Genomic DNA, 12,795 nt, shown 5'->3' on the forward strand with positions numbered 1-12,795 from the left:
GGATCGAGGCCTGGAGGTCCTGTAGCTCCCCAGGAGTGTACTGAGCCTGGCCGAGAACAGAAGCCTGCCCATTTTTCCTTCTCTCTATAATATCTTATTGTTTCTGTACCACTTGTCCCAACTACCTCAATGCAAAGTATTTTAATAAAAAAAAGCACAAGTGCCACTTAGCCATTTATGTTACAATTACTAACATGTGAAACATGCACCAGCATAGAATTAATAAGGGGAGATTTACTGTAGCAATCAACCGCTAAGGGAATCAGGCATTCTTCTTAAAGCTAGAGAGGCAGAGAGCACGAGAGACCATCTTCCTTCATTTTTCAACAATTCCCATTAGTCTAGATAAGGAAACGTCTTTCTATTTATGTACTGCCTTCGGTACATATGTCTATACTTAAAAATGTCATTCAGTGGAAACTAGAACTCTCTCTTCTTCCTCTGTCTTTCCGTGCGTGTTTCTCCTGTCTCTGTCTGGCTCTTTGTCTGACTGTCTGTCTCTTTGTCGCTCTACTCTGTATGTCTGACTGTCTCTGTCTCTGTCTGTGTGTGTGTGTGTGTGTGTGTGTGTGTGTGTTTCTCCTTCTGTCTCTGTCTGGCTCTTTGTCTGACTGTCTGTCTCTTTGTCGCTCTACTCTGTATGTCTGACTGTCTCTGTCTCTGTCTGTGTGTGTGTGTGTGTGTGTGTGTGTGTGTGTTTCTCCTTCTGTCTCTGTCTGGCTCTTTGTCTGACTGTCTGTCTCTTTGTCGCTCTACTCTGTATGTCTGGATGTCTCTGTCTCTGTCTCTGTGTGTGTGTGTGTGTTTCTCCTTCTGTCTCTGTCTGGATGTCTCTGTCTCTGTGTGTGTGTGTGTGTGTGTGTGTTTCTCCTTCTGTCTCTGTCTCTGTCTGCCTGTCTCTGTCTCTGTGTGTGTGTGTGTGTGTGTGTGTTTCTCCTTCTGTCTCTGTCTCTGTCTGCCTGTCTCTCTGTCTCTCTATTTCTACCTGTCTCTGTCTCTGTCTCTGTCTCTATCTGCCTCCTTCTGTTGGTTTCTGTCTCACTTTGTCTCTCTACCTCTCTGTCTCTTTTCTAAAATGAAACAGTACTGCTGGTTGCAACAACTAGTAGGGTCAATTAGAGGAACTGGGAATAAATTAGTGGTCTTTTCATATAGAGAAATGATAGAACAAGGTCAAAGGAGATCTGAGGCAAGCCCCTCACCAGCAGATGACACAAGGCCCACTCTGTCTATTGGGGACAATGAAGCATGATTCTGACAAGAAGATTAAAAGAAGAAGAAGGGATATTTTAGCCATTTGTCCATCTGTTAACAAAAGGGAAAAAAAAACTCTGCTCTTTTATTATTTTCCCTGCATGTCTGAAAAAAAAATCCCTCTTATAGATAATATAATGCAATCAAAATGCATTATGTGAATTTGAATTAAAAATAGGAAACACAGTATACTATCTGTTGGGCTTTTCAAAGCCCAAACCCTGTTTAAAAAGTGAGCGAGAGCCGCCTAGAACTTGGTGCCTGACAAGCTGTTGGGAGGCCTCATTTTCCAGACAGCCAAAAGAGATTTACAATTTGATATTATTATTTTTTTTTATCTCGCATCACTGGGATCTTAAGTCTTACTTATTTCTCAGAGGACCAGATCTCGTAAAACACAAGATATTGCTCTGAAAAAAACAGACTTTCTTTCCCTTGGATGATGGGTCTCAGTTCAGAAGCACTTCCTTTAAAGTCGGGTTTTTTGAGTGAGCTGAAGGAGAGTTAATGTTTTCAGATCTCTCTGAAAGAAAGAAACTCGGGTCCTCTCCCAACATGGTCTTGCAGCAGAGCTGGGAACTGCCGGATGTCGGAGGCAAGGAAACTTGCGTTCTGGAGATAATATGTCCCAGTCCAGACCTCTCCGCACACTCGCCTGTGAACGAACCAGTCACAAGTTAACAGCAGCCGGGAATCGACTCCAATGGTGAGTATCAGGAAAGTTTGATCACGCTGAGGTGCTTCCACGACCTGGGAAGAAAGTGGACTCACCAAGATCCACAGAGCACCCAGATACAGAAAGTGGGGCTGCACCCTTCTGTCTTGGCCCACAGTGAGGACTGCATCGAGGAGATGCCAAAGGCTAACGTGCTGAACCTTGCACGAATGTGTGCTTTTGAGACAAAATGAGAGAATTAACATGGAGTTCCATGAGAGGAAAAAGCAGTGGTCAGAGCCCTAAAACTGTTTTTTTTTTTTAGGACTTTTTAAGGAAATGTCATATTCCTTAATTTTTCTAAAGTATCCCCCAGAGTTTTTTCTAAGCTCAAATGACCCCTAGTGTCCAGAAGCAATTTAAGGCAAGTCCAAGGAGCCCCATTTCTTCCTCACTATGTCCCTTCCTGTGAGTGTGTCCACTGAACTGGGATGCAACCAGCTCACTGGACAACTACTTTATTCCACATGCAAAATGCACAGTCAAAGCAGGAGAACAAGGAAGTAATGCTTCCTCCTTGGGTACAATTGAGAAAAGGATGCCGAACCCTCCGACTAGCTGGTGGAATTTGAGATTCTTGGTTCCCAGGAAGGATTTTCTTTCCTCCTACGCTATGTATCTGTGTGTTTATGAGCAGTGCATACAGGGGAGAGTGTAATGATAAATACAGGATGTTAGGGTGGGGTGGGGAGAGGGGAGAGCTTACCATAAAAATCTTTGTTGCACTGAGGAGGCCAAACATGAGGAAACTTTTCCTTCATGACCGGCTCTTTGATGATTAAGGTCAACTAGAAACTTGAAATCCTAGTTCTTATGGATCTAATGGAAAATCACTCCAATTGTTGAGCCTTGGAAGTTTTAGCAAAACTACTTGGGGACATTCAAAGGGAGGATATTCTAAAAATGTACAGTGTCCAACTGAACCCAGCGATCAAGTGTACATGAATGAAAACCATTTCAGAACCTATTACAACGTCACTGATATCTCTAGAAAGTGAACTTTGGGGGAACATAGACCCACGGAGCCAGTTCTTTCAGAAGTCTGAAGGATCTTAAGCACCATACAAATTCCATGATGTTTAAATGAGCTCAGCATGCACAGGGTTGCTCTGAGGGAGGGCAAAGGTTTTGATGAGGAACGAAACCTTGCTATGATTTTTTTTTTCCCACAGATGGGGAAAAAATATTTTCAAAACTACACCCTTGGCTGAAGCCAGTCTGAGAGTATCGGGAGAATGGCTTAATGGGAACACCATAATGCAGTTTTCCCTAACAAACAGGCTCCATTTTAAAGAAAAAATAAAATGCAAATATCTGGGGAAATGTGGAAAGTTATCAATCACTAACAGTTGAAATTGATATTGAAAATGTAAGTTGATATTGTCATTGGAATGGAAAACACCTAATACTACCTACTTGCTTGCTAGTAAATACCAGAAAAGGAAAAGATGGGAAAAATCAAAGTTTTTGTCTGGCTTAAAAGTATGAGAAAAATAATCTACCCTGCATTTATTCCTGCATTTTCACCTTATGATGAGGCACAATGCAATTATTTCAGGAAATATTGAGAAAAAAAGGTGAAAATTTAAATAGATACAAAAAATATTCAAATCTTCATTTCGAATTCTGCTCTGATCTCAATTTAAGAGCATTCTTGGGGAGGGGGGCAGAAACAGCTTGTTTCTGTGTGCTTATTGCTGGCACCATAATTATCTGTGAGTAGAATGACAATATGCCATAATGACAAACTTCATTACTAAATAGCATTAGTAAACATTCAAATATTGAAAGAATGCTGCATGGCAGTCAGGTGTATTTTATTTAAGTCCCACAATTACGGCAGGCTTTCTTCTACTAGTCTGTCTCTATGGGCATTTGATGAATTGCTAGGATTTGATAATCTATCGCTAATGCAAGGTGACATTACAGTCTTACGACCTAATTAGTTAAGCATCAGGATTCATATTTAAAATGTATAATTATAAGAGTTTCTTTTAAAAAATATAATTGCTAGGTTCTACTTTGATAAAAAAAAATCTGTGTTCATGTCAACAGACTAGACATTTTTACAAGGAAAACATTGGTTTTCTTATATATATATTTAAAACAACAACTTAAAATTCAGAGCTGAGACCCCTTTGTAATAATAATAATAATGATGATAATAATAATAATAATATATGTATATATTTCATTGTGTATCTTCTCTCATCCTAAGTCAATGTAGAAATTTTTGTTTCTAGCAAATTTCATTTTCAATGTAAATTTCAATTCTGAAGATGAATTATTTGCTGATTCTTACAAGCATTCTGGGCTCATTTATTGTTCTTCATTCTAAATCTATTTTTGTGGTGGGTACCCAAGAATTCCCCGTGAAAAATGCCCCACTCACAAGAATAAGTAGTTAGCTAAGCTAACAAATTGTCACTTTTTCAAAACAAAACAAGCTAAAAAAAAATTCAGGGCTTTGGAATGGAATTTTCCTTCTCTGAATGGCATGAATAATTACCTCTTGGTGATTTTGAAATCATAAATCCTTCTGATTAGCCCTTCAAAAAAAATAGAGGAGAACCTGCTTCAGAGCTGTTTGGCCCTGTTGGAAGCCTTTTCTGGGAGAACAACAGATTATATAATTAAATTGGATTGCATATTTTCCATAGAAGGAAAGCATGATATGAGGACTGATGCAAACTATATGCTCATTTCTCTCTTTAGCTTGCTCACCCCCGAAAGGACAGAGGTCTCCTCAAACAACAGATCGTTAAGTGACCCAATCAAACTGTATTTTTGAAGAATAAAGAAAGTTGTTTTTTTTTTTTTAAAGGGAAAGAGAAGAACAATAACTGGGGGGATAAAACGAGGCTAGATTGTAACCTTTTTAACACACGTTTCCACGTCACTTTGCTGAATGAGTCCTCGTCGATCCTTGTTTTTAAATCCAGGGAAATTGATATACAGAAACTATGGAGATCTGGAAAATCCTTTCTATCTAGCCTAGGAGGGGGAAAAGAGAGAATGCCATGCAAGAAGAGGAACTGTAAAGCAGGGGTGGAATAGCCAACCTCAGCCGTAGAAGTAAGTGAAAATACTGGCGGGTCGCGGTGAGGATTGGATGAAATAATGTGCAGCATTAAAGTGCTGTGTTAGCCTTAAAGTACGATATAAAAGTCAGTTATTATTATTATGGTTCATGCTTAAGCAAAGCATTCTTTTGTCTCGCGAAGGAAAGTTACAAAACACAGGGTCCGGGGCCAGCCAGATGTTACTGTTATCGGCCTGCGTCTGTCGCCCCAGATCAGTAGCAGGGAGGGAATGAGATCCAGAATGGTAAAGATGCCCGCAGATGCCTGGGGGTGCGTGGAGTGCCTTCAGTTCTATTCGCTCTTTTCCAGGCTTTGCTTTCCTGTTTGCACCCATCTTTCCAGCGCTTCTAACAACCGACCGTGGTTCTGGTCACAGAGAGATCTGCTATGGCGGACTCATCTGTGCCGTGAGTGGAAAATACACTTGGAAGGTCTCTTCGTCCTGATTAAATCGACAAAGGCAGAAACAATTCAAAGCCTGTGTGTTCTCCGAAACTCAAGCAAGCTAAGTCATCGCACCAGATGCAGCACAAAATGTAAGATAGTGTTGTTACCTAGAACGAAGCAGCATCAAGCACTGGAGAATTTTCTTTTTATGTCCAATGACTTCCAGCACATTGCAATACCCAGGGATGAAATACCACTATCCCTGCCCTGCCCCCCTTCTTTTTTATGGACAATGACCTTGCATGAAACATTTACATTCTCAAAACTGAAACAAGTGTCCAGAATGATTCCAAAAGGCAGTTTAATGGAAAAGGCGGTAACGTTTATGCACACAGAAATCATGGTTCTGCTTATTTAAAATTCAGCTATAATGAGCATACACTACCTCCAACAAAAATCCAAAGAAAGTAACATTTTTACATACATAACGCGCAAAATATCTTCAAAGAAGGTTCTAAGACCAATCCCTTTGAATGAAGATAAATGTGTCACTTGACTTACTAAAGGGTGAATGAAATGTTTATGTATCTTACAAAGTACATAGTAAAGTATAATATCGATCTAATGAACAATATATAATTTGCGCATAAATGTACATAATTTATACGCTATATAATTTCTATAAATAGTTTATATATAATTTATATATGGTACTAATGTATATACATATCTGGGTACATATTATATTCTGCCAATAGACTATAAACACCCCAAGGCTAAAGTTTAAATGCTCGTCTCTGTATCTCCAGTGACTGGCACACAGTTGGCACTCAATAAATGTTTATGGGATTCGACTGAAGAATGAAGCCAGTGGTGCACGGGTTACCTCTAACGTTGCAGGAGGTGTTACTGAACCCCCAACCCCATTCCCTGTTAGTGCCTCCTCCCCCAGCCTCCAAATTGCTTGTATTTACTTCGTCCTTTTAAAAATTATCTACCGATAGGCATTAGGGACATAGTGTAAGCTCCTTGAGGGCAGGGACGGCTCAGTTTTTTCTTCACTATCTGGAGCATACTGGCCCATTGGAGGCACTTCATCTGGGCTGATTGCTTGAAAACTAACAAGCAAACACTAGCATGGTGGGCTTGAGAGGAGACCAGTTATTGACGTTTGTAACTGACGCTTAGGTTAACGTTTTAATTTGGGAACCTAATGAGCAGCAAGAACTTCAGAAGACGTCATCTGGACTAGACGCGTACTGGGAATGTCTGCTGGTCACCGCGGTGGTGCAAGGTTTCTAAAGTTCTTTTGTAATCAAATAACTAAGGAAAGGCGATTCTTTAACAAGGAAATAAAGCCTGCACCAAACCTTCCCAGTGGCAGCAGCCCAGTCTGAAATGATGCTGAAACCGCTGAGCCAAGAAAACTGTGTGTGGTACTCTGCCACCTAGTGGCCTCATGTGAAACTGAAGAAAATGGAAAATGGCACTGGAAATCCTGCTCCCTCCCTACCCTCGGGCTCTAGGGCTGGGCTGCCCAGGCTCGGGGGCACTGGAGCTTGCCAGCGTGCGGTGTCCTTCTCTGCAGGGGACTCTGGCCCCCCCATGTGACCGGCTCCTTTGCCTTCATCTTATTTCACAGAACCAGCGCGACTGGGCCTCGATGTCAATGCCAGGTTGGCCCACATCGTTGGCAGTCTTGGAGTGGAACGGGATAAGCAGGAATCACAGCTGATATTTGCAGTGTGCGCCCCCCCAAGCCTTCTGGGAACGGTTGACTTAAGCCTGCCAGTGTCTCGTAATCGAATCAGGGACCAGGATCATTAGCAGGGGGGATGACGGCAAAGTTCTGAGACATTAGGACAATGAGGCATCTAAGTCACAGTAAGGGTGCCAGCAGGCCCATGACCCGATGGAAAGGGACAAAGCGACGGGAGCTGAGAACAAGGAGCTACGATCTCCACTCGTCATCTCAATGTTGTAATGAAAAGTGATGGAGGAGTCGTATGGCCTTGCAGTTGCCGGGTCTTGGGTTTGAGTTCTGACTCCAGCTCTTGGGGGCTGCATGAACCTGGGCAAGTCCTTTAACTTTCTTGAGGCCCAGCAACTCCTTGTGATGCCCAGATCTGGATGAGATGCCCAACAGCTTTTACGGCAGGGGTTCCCTACATTAATGAAAGCACAGGCCCAGGCCCTGCCACAACACAATGAAAGAGATACGTCTACCACCCTGGGTTCAAGGCCCATCTCTGCCACAGCTGTGTGAGTCTGGGCAAGGCGTCTTATCTGTCTGAGCCCCAACTTCCTCACCTGAAAGATGGAGGTGACAATAACAGTAGTGCCTCACACACAGCTCTCTTCTGCAGTTCCTTGGAGGAGAGACAGAGAGACAGAGACAGAGAGAGAGAGAGAACAAGAGAGAGACAGTGAGAGAGACACAGACAGTGACAGAGAGACAGAGACAGAGAGAGGAAGAGCCAGAGAGACAGAGAGAGACAGTGAGACAGAGACAGAGAGAGAACAAGAGAAAGGAGAGACAGAGACAGACAGAGAGAGAAGAGCCAGAGAGCAACAGTGAGACAGAGGATGAAGAGAGACAGAGACAGAGAGAGAGAGAGAACAAGAGAGAGACAGTGAGAGAGACACAGACAGTGACAGAGAGACAGAGACAGAGAGAGGAAGAGCCAGAGAGACAGAGACAGTGAGACAGAGACAGAGAGAGAACAACAGAAAGGAGAGACAGAGACAGACAGAGAGAGAAGAGCCAGAGAGCAACAGTGAGACAGAGGATGAAGAGAGACAGAGACAGAGACAGAGAGAGAACAAGAGAAAGACAGAGACAGTGAGACGGAGAGAGAAGGTTCAGTGATCTGCATGCAGACTGCTTTGTGCACTTCAAAGCTCTACCAATGTAGCAATCAGGGGCACCGTGGCTGAGAACCCTAAAGCCCCAGAGGCTTGCTTAGCATCAGCTGATTGGAGCCCCCAACATTCTGGGGAGACGCGTTGAAATCTGACCATCGGCCACACTTTACACAGAAGCTCTCTCCCCATCCCCCAATTAGTGTGATTTGAACCCAGATTTGTCCAGTGCCCAGCCCAGCACCCCAGGGAGCTGACCCTGCACTAAGAAGATTGTCTTCAGACACTAACTAGCTGTGTGACCCTGGACATGTCAGTTTCCCCACCTGTTAAATGGGGATAATAACAGTGCCTACATCCCAGGGATATCGGGAGAATAAAATCAAGGTGTACTTGTAAAGTTCTTGGCAAAGAACTACAGAATTCCTACAGAAATGAGAGCGATGATTATTGCTTTTTTACACCAGAGGTCTGCAGTGTGATCTTGGACCCTGGGGGTCCCTGAGGCCCTTTCAGGGAGTCCCCAAGGTCAAAGCTCTTCTCATAATGAAACGAAGATGCTATTTGCTATTACAGTCCTCATCTACTTTCCTCTCTGTGGGAGGCTGGATTTCCTTCACCTGCTTCAACCAGAATAACACGTTGAAGACAGAGGCAATTAAGAGAATGGAGCCATCTTTTGTTAAGGTGGGCATTACAGAGATTGGCAAAAACATGCAGAACAAGACTGTCCTCACTCATTCACTTTGAAAAGTATAGTATTTTTCATAAAACTATGTTAACGTGCAGTGGGCTTGGTTTTTTTTTTTAATTTTTTAAAATGCCTGGTACATAGCGGGTGCTTGATAAATGCTTTTCTCCTTTCTCCCTTCTAAATGAATAAATTACTAGTATTTACTTTTTTATGTCTTAATTTCTAGTACAGTAGAATTTGATAGAGAGAACCCACACAGACAAAAGCTTGGCTTGGCGAGGGGCAATCATTTTTAGAGTTTAAAGGGCTCCTGAGACCAAAAAGTTTGGGAACCACTGCACTCCACCATGTGGTCGGATGACGCCTAGCACAGGCACCAAGCATTTAAATCCTACTCGTTTGCCAGCAGATGACCATAAACAGCGAAATCTGAAAAGACTAGGTCTGTTACATTTAAAAGTAAAATACACATTTCATTTTCCTCATCTATAACTTTAGATGATAGGTTGTTCAGGGTCGAAGTGGGGATTTTTAAAGATTTGGGTATAGTGCAAAGCACAGAATTTTTCACACAGTGAATATTCATTAAATAATTACCGACTGACTGATTTCAGTTTCTTCCAAGAACCCTCATTTTTTCCAAGATATTTTACAAACCTGGAGTGAACACCAGAATATAAAATTCCCTTCTTAAAGTATGCTGTTACTATTGCTGCTGCCGCCACCATCCCAAAGCCCATACAGAGATATGGCCACTTGATCAGAAAGAAGTAAGAGGCCTAGGGCCTCCTTAGCCTTCATGACTAATAGTTTAACAACTTGTGAAAAGAATTCCACATTGCATAGCAATAGAAAAATCTGACCATGGATATGTCCTGTATACCGACTCTGGAGGTTCTCAGCTCCTCTCCCAGGCACGCTGAGGAGTCGGGGTCGGAAGACATCCAGTCGGCTCTCAAGCTAGCTCTCAGCGGCGAGGTCTTCCTAATGCTACGTAGCTCCGAGCCCCCATTGGTGTGTGCCTTGCTCAGTTATCAGTTGACACCAATCAGTTGGCCAAACAAGGCACTTTGAGGAAGGAGCACTAAGGTTGTAGAGTAAAACAGTTGGCACAAAATGTCCCTTCCCCACAAAAGCCAACAGCACTCTCCCACCAGCACATGCTGACTCCGGAGGAAGGTGAGCTCAGGTTTAGAGAGCACACGAGGCGAAGGGATTCTGTTCCCAGAAGTCCTTTTGCTGGAGTTCTTCGAGATTCTCCTCAGATCCAGTGTAGCCTCTTGGCTAGGATTTTTGTGGATGCTTAAATCTGCTACCCTCATTCTGTCCCTTCTATCCCTGGCTCCTAAGGCAGACTGCCATCAGTCTGCTGGGGGTACAGCTAAGACTCCAGTGGGCCAACAGGGAGACTAACATACATCTGACCCTTCAAGCCCATAGAGTCCAGGGGGGGACGGGGCGGGGGAAGGCAATTGAAGGTGAAGCATTGTTCTCTCCCCCTACCCCAAGGCATCTGACCTCCTCTCTGCCCCCAAATACTCACATCTCCCAGGTTCTGAACTAGCTCCCTGAATTTAAATAGGTTCCAGAGGGTATCACCAGTTTGGGGGTCAGCCAATTTAAAGAGACGTCCTGATACACACAGGGCCAGGCCGTGTTCTCCCTCAGTAAATCCATCAGGGCTAAGCAGCGTGTGATAACCGTCCCACCTTCGTAGATAAATCTCACTGGATTTATCCCGTGGTCTAACGCCACATGGAACCTATGAAATGACTAAGATCCAGGAATGGCATGGCAGAACCCAGGGGTTTGAACAAAATGGAAGAAGACTGAAAAGGGAGAAAGGACTCAGGTTGGAGAGGGCTTTGAATGCTAAGCCAAGTCCTTTAGGTTTGATCCTGGAGATGACAGGGACCCACTGCAGTTTACTGAATAGGAGAGGGGCCCCTTAGGAAGATCGCCATGACCACAGGGTGGAGAATGGACTGGACCAGTGAGAGGCTATGCCACAGTCCAGGCATGGAGGGCTGAGGACCTGCACCAGGATGCTGGCAGCGGCCAAGGAGAGCAGGGGGCACACACGAGCAAGGCCACAAAGGCAGAGATGGTGGCCGGGGGGGATTAGAGAGCTGAGTGAGGAAGACAGCTAGGTCGTGAGGATGGTTAATCGGGAGGATGGCGGTGCTTTCACCAGTAATAGGGAAGTTAGGAAGAGGAGAAGGTTTGGTAGAAAGACATGGAGTACAGTTTTGAACATGTTGAGTTTACAGCGTCTACAGGACATCTAGTTTGAGATATCCACTTGGCAGCGGGAAACACTGGATCACTAGATCAGGGAATTGTCCTTGTAAAAAGATGATCGTTGAACCCGTGGGAGCTGATGAGATCGATAAGTGAAATAATGTAGCGGGAGAAGAGAAGGGCCAGGGTAGGACCCTGGGGGACGCCCACCATTAGTAGACATGTCCTGGATGAAGATCCAGCGAAGACTGAGGAGAGGTCAGAGACAAAGCAGGGGAACTAGGACAGAGTCACATCATGAGAACCCAGATAAAAGAGGATATCTAGGAGAGAGGGTGACCACACAGAGTCAAAGGCTGCAAAGAGGTCAAGACAGACGGGGATTGAGAAAAAAATCAGAGCTGGCATTTACAATGATCAGATCTGGCAGTTAAGAAATCAGGAAATGGAAGATTATTGCTGATAACGCTGTTGTCCTTAATTTCCCAGACACAATATTGACACACAAACGTGTATCTGTTTTTAACAGATGCCTGGCACCATAGCAAACACTTACAACAGCCAAACCATGTGGAATGCAGCACTTTTAACCAAGGAGACCAGTAGAAGAAGCCAACGTGTGAGAACAGGAGGGGTGCATGTCACTCCCTTCCTCTGGCACCCATGGGTGCTTTCAACAAGAAGGCTAGCTTACCTCTCAGCGCTCTTACTCAGTTTTAACTTTTACCATTTTATTCACTTGTGGAATAGTTTTCCAAACATGAAACATAAAACAATAAAAGCAGGACAGCAAAGTGTCCTAGGACTATTTTTTTTTTCTGCGCTCCATTGACTATAACAATGAGAAAAGTGGAACAAGGCTGATGCTGATGACATTGGTGCTGGTGAGGAAGATGATGTAAGATGGCAGGGAGCCTCGGCTGGCAGGCGGCATCCTATGGTATGGGGGCCACTATCTAGAGCTTCCCAACTATTGGTAAACTCCCATCTTCTTTGATCCAGGGGCCTGGCTTCCTTGCTGTTCCAACAAGATCCCCCATCTTCTCATTCTTGGCATTTCCATTGGCTCTCCTTCCTCCTTCTTCATCTCTACCTTTTCCCTTCCCTGGCTTCTTTCAAATCTCAGTTAAAATCCCACCCACTATAAGAAACCTTTCCCAACCCAACCCCTCCTTAAGGCTATTGTCTTCCTCCCAATAACTATCTCTAATTTATTCTGTGTCTTGTTTATACCAAAGTTGTTTGCAGATTGTCTCCCCCCTTATACTATGCACTCTTGGAGACAAGACTGTCTTTTGGCTTTCTTTTTATACCCAGAATTAGCACCATGCCTGGCACATAGAAAGTGCTTAATAAATGCTTGATGGATTGACTTCAAGCTGCTTCCCTAGTACATTCCACCCCTCCTCTGGTCTCAGGAGGCTCTCAGAGTAAGAATTTCTTACCTTTTGCCTTCAGTTTTCATTTTTGTCTTTACATCTCCAGTGCCTACTAAAATGCCCAGCACAGGTCATTAATAAAAATCTTTTGAGAATTGAACTATCTTAATTATGAAGGGT

Source organism: Vombatus ursinus, unplaced genomic scaffold (genome assembly GCF_900497805.2).
Source record: "Vombatus ursinus unplaced genomic scaffold, bare-nosed wombat genome assembly UNPS02014804.1, whole genome shotgun sequence".
NCBI lineage: Eukaryota > Metazoa > Chordata > Mammalia > Diprotodontia > Vombatidae > Vombatus > Vombatus ursinus.